This window comes from Nomascus leucogenys, chromosome 4 (assembly GCF_006542625.1).
Source record: "Nomascus leucogenys isolate Asia chromosome 4, Asia_NLE_v1, whole genome shotgun sequence".
Taxonomy (NCBI): Eukaryota; Metazoa; Chordata; class Mammalia; order Primates; family Hylobatidae; genus Nomascus; species Nomascus leucogenys.
Window position 1 is genome coordinate 38,558,699 of NC_044384.1, and position 5,025 is coordinate 38,563,723.

A 5,025-nucleotide genomic window follows, 5' to 3' on the forward strand; every position below is an offset into this window, starting at 1 on the left:
CACTGGATTGCCTTTGCATCTTTGTAACAAATCAATTGTAGCCATATATATTGTATTTTTACAGTCTTTATCATTTTCTCTTTTCTTTTTATTTTGTGACAGGATCTCACTCTGTCACCCAGGCTGGAGTGCTGTGTCATGAATATGGCTCACTGTAGCCTGGACATCCCGGGCTCAAGCAATTCTCCTGCCTCAGTCTCCTGCATAGCTGAGACAACAGGCATGCACCATCATGCCTGGATAATTTTTAAATATTTTGTAGAGACGGAGTCTCACTTTGTTTCCTAGGCTGATCTCAAACTCCTGGCCCCAAGTGATCCTCCCATCTCAGCCTCCAAAGTGCTCACAGGTGTCAGCCACTGCTCACAGCCTATCGTTTTCTAATGATTTATTTTTTATTTCTTGCCAACAATTCGTGGTCTTAAATGCTGTAGCTTCATATTGAGTCTTGAAGTCAGATGTATAAATCTTCCAATTTTGTTATTCTAAGTTGTGTTGATTATTCTAGATTTGTTGCATTTTTATATCAATTTTAGAATCAACTTTTTAGTATCTAAAAATGAAGCCTGCTAGGATTTTGTTTGAGATTGGATTGAATCTACAAAAATATAATTAAAGGACAATGAGCTAATATTGAATGTTTCAATTCATGAAAATTGTATATATTTCTCCATTTATTTAGGTATTCTTTAATTTACTTTAGTACTATATTAGAGTTATTAGTTTATATGCTTGCACATATTTTTTTTCTTAGTCTTCATGGAGACAGTCAAACATGGCCAATGCTGACTACATTGCAAGTTGTCATAGCAGGGTACTGGGAAAAGTTTTTAATTAGCAGTAATCGCACCTCAGGTAAACCTCATTGGCTACAATACTGCCACTGCACAAAGCTGAGCACATCTTTTGTCAGATTTTCTTCTATGTTTACACATTGTGTATGCTATTGTTAACACAATTTTTGTAAATTTTTCTATTTCAAATTGCTCATTGCTGTCATACAGAAATATAATTGATTTTTTATTACTATTCTTTTATTCTAAAAAGTTGACAAAATTACATATTAGTGATAGTACTTTTTAAAAATTAGATTCTGTGTGATTTTCCACACAGGCAATTATGTCAACAGCAAATAAAGACAATTTTATTTCTTCATTTTCTGTTTGGATAATGTATGTTCCATTTTTCTGGCTTTGTTAGGCTTATAACAAACTCCACAAAAATTTTGAATAAACATAGGGAGAATAGACATCCTGGTTTTGTTCCTGATCTCAGTGGGAAATAATTCAGTCTTCCTCCAATAAATAGAATGCCAACAATAGGTTTTCCAAAGGTCTGTTGTATCAGCTGGAAGTTCCATTATTTTCCCAGTCTGTTGCAAGTTTAAGTCATGAATGGGTATTTGATTTTGTCAGCTTTCATTTATGTGTGTCTGTTAAAGATGACACACATTTTTTCTTTATTCTATTAATATAGTGTATTACATTAATTGATTTTTGGATGTTAAACTAACTGTCCATTCCAGGAATAATCTAACTAGTTCATGGTATAAATCCTTTTTGCATATTGCTGAATTTAGTTTGCTAATTTTTGTTGAGAGTGTTTCATCTCTAAATTGGTCTTTCATTTTATTGATTGATTGATTGATTGATGTCTCTGGCTTACATTTCAGGTAATGCTAGCTTCATAGAGTGAGATAGGACTTACTTCCTCTACAGATTTTCTGAGTTTGTTAAATTTTCTCATGAAGCCATATAAGCCTGAGCTTTTTGTGGTGGGAAAATCTTTTTTTTTTTTGAGATGGAGTTTTTTGCTCTTGTCACCCAGGCTGGAGTGAAATGGTGTGATTTCAGCTCACTGCAACCTCTGCCTCCTGCCAATTCTCCTGCCTCAGCCTCCCAAGTAGCTGGGACTACAGGCACCTGCCACCACGCCTGGCTAATTTTTATATTTTTAGTAGAGGCAGGGTTTCCCCATGTTGGCCAGGCTGGTGTCCAACTCCTGACCTCAGGTGATTCACCTGTCTCGGCCTCTCAAAGTGCTGGGATTACAGGCGTGAGTCACCGCACCCAGCCTGTGGTGGGAAAATCTTAATTACTATTTTGGTTTTAGTTCTGTTTAGAATTTCTAATTCTTCTGGAGCCAATTTTAGTAATTTTACAATTTGTTTTTATTTTTCTCATTTAAGAAATGTTCTATTTCCCTTTTACTGCCTTCTTTTTGTTAAATATTGTTTAACGTATTAACGTATTATGTTAAATCTTGTTTTTTTTTTTTTTTTTGAGACGGAGTCTCGCTCTGTCACCCAGGCTGGAGTGCAGTGGCACGATCTCGGCTCACTGCAAGCTCCACCTCCTGGGTTCACGCCATTCTCCTGCCTCAGCCTCCTGAGTAGCTGGGACTACAGGTGCCCCACACCGGGCCTGGCTAATTTTTTTTTTTTGTATTTTTAGTAGAGACGGGGTTTCTCCATTTTAGCCAGGATGGTCTCGATCTCCTGACCTCGTGATCTGCCCGCCTCTGCCTCCCAAAGGGCTGGGATTATAGGCGTGAGCCACCATACCCGGCCATCTTCTGTTGATTTTTAAATTATTGTTTTGAGTTATTTTTTTCTAGTGGTTGCTATTGGAATTAAAATATAAAATTTTGTGTACATTATCTTGATTGTTTTCATAAAGTTGTTCATCATATTCCTTCAAAACACTTTTAAATTTTGGAGATTTTGGAAGTGATGTTACCTACTTCCTTTTCTGATTTTGATTTCCTCTCTTACTTTCTTGTTTAATTTAGCTACATATTTATCAACTTTGTTGACTTTTTTTTTAGAGTGAACTTTGGTTTCATTTATTTTTATTTTCACTATTTATTTAGTTATTTATTTTTGAAACAGGGTCTCACTCTCACCTAGGCTGGAGTGCAGTGGTACAAACAAGGCTCACTGCAATGTTGACCTTCTGGGCTCAAGTGATCCTCCCACCTCAGCCTCCCAAGTAGCTGGAACTACTGACACTCACCACCATCCCTGGCTAATTTTTTTGTTGGCTCTCACTATGTTACCCAGGCTGGTCTCAAACTCTGAGACTCAAGTGATCCTCCCATCTTGGCCTTCCAAAATGTTGGGATCTATTGATTTTTCATTTCAGTCTAATTTTCCTTGTGATTTCTTCTTTGACTCATTGGCTATATAGAGGGTGTTGATTAATTTCTACATTTTGTTCATATCCCCAAATTTCTCCATTATTGATTTCTAATTTGATTCCATCATGGTTGATAGATATACTTTGTAAGATTTCAATCATTTTATATTTATTGAGGTTGTTTTATGGCATAAAATAGTCTATCCTGAAGACTGTTCCTTCGTACTTGAGAAGAATATGCATTCTTCTGCTGTCAGGAGGACTGTTCTCCAGATATTTGCTAAGTATTGTTGGTGTATAGTGTTACTCAAGTCTTTTATATACTTATTAATCTTCTGTCTAGTCATTATGGATAGTCAGTTGTTTGAATTTCAAACTATTATTTTTGAATTGTCTATTTCTTTTTTCAGTTCTGTCCATTTTTGCTTCAGGTATTTTGGGGCATTATGATTAAATGTATACATGTTTTTAACTCTTACATCTTTATGATGAATTGGCATGTTTTATCATTATGAAATATGGCTTTTCTTCTCTGATAGCGTTTCTTGTATTAAAGTCTATTTTATATAATGTTAATACAGCTACTTCAGCTGCCATAGAGTTACTGATTTCATGCTTTACCTTTTTTACATCATTTTGCTTTTTATTTATTTATGTATTTGAATATAATGTGTGTCTATTATAGACAGTGTATAGTTGGGTCTTGTTTCTATCAAATCTGACAATCCTTTCCTTTTATGTGTTGTGCTTGGTTTATTTGCTTTTCATGAATTAAGTATTCCTACAGTTGGATTTATGCCTGTCATTTTTCTATTTGCTTTCTATTTATTTATTTATTGCTATAGAGTCTTGCTGTGTTTCTAAAGCTGGAGTGCAGTGGTGTGATCACAGCTAACTGTAGCCTTGGCCTCAGAGGCTCAAGAAATCCTCTTGCCTTAGCTTCATGAGTAGCTGGGACTACAGGTGCCTATCATGATGCCTTGCCAAATTTCTACTTTTTGTAGAGATGGGAGTCTCGCTATGTTGCTCAGGCTGGTCTTGAACTCCTGAGCTCAAGCCTTCCTCCTACCTTGGCCTTCCAAAGTGCTGAGATTACAGGTGTGAGCCACTGCAACCAGGCTCATTTTATATATATTCCTCTGTTTCTCATTTACTATTATATTGTGTGATATATAAATGCTTTTTCTAATCTATCATTTTAATTCCTCTGTTGTTTGTGTTAATAGTATTTCTTAGTGATTGCTACAATAATTACAGTATGCATCTCATCTAATCATAATCTATTTAAGAATAGTACCAACTTAATTCCAGTAAAATATAGTATCTTTATTTACGTACATACCCTTTTCTTCTTCTCTTTACTTCGTGCTATTATTTCACCAAATGTTATAAATCCAACACTATAATAATTATGTTTACACAATAATATTTTTAATAAAAGGATTTTAAAGCAATGTATTTTTTATTAAATTACATAATATAGATGATTATGTTTACTGTTTATGGCTTCCTGCACATTCCCTCTTGAATTAGAGTTAGAGTTACTGTCTAGTGTTACGTTCCTTCGGCCTATAGGGTTTCCGTTAGTTTTTCCTTTAAGTCATGCCTGCTAGCCATGAATTACTCGAGTCTTTGTTCATCTGAGGATGTCTGTATTTCATCTTATTTTTATTATATATATATATATATATTTTTTTTTGAGACGGTGTCTCGGTCTGTCACCAGGCTGGAGTGTAGTGGTGCAATCTCTGCTCACTGCAACCTCCACCTCCTGGGTTCAAGAGGTTCTCCTCCCTCAGCCTCCTGAATAGCTGGGACTACAGGCACGCGCCACCACGCCCAGCTAATTTTTGTATTTTTAGTAGAGACAGGATGTCACCATGTTGTC

General features: G+C 35.6%; 1 non-coding gene across 1 annotated transcript; it reads right to left on the minus strand.

Moving 5' to 3' along the window:
• Nucleotides 1-754: 754 nt before the first annotated feature.
• On the minus strand, nucleotides 755-895 carry LOC115835030. The gene has a single exon (XR_004029984.1). It is a non-coding gene; the product is annotated as a U4 spliceosomal RNA (small nuclear RNA).
• Between the last annotated feature and the right edge of the window lie 4,130 nt (nucleotides 896-5,025).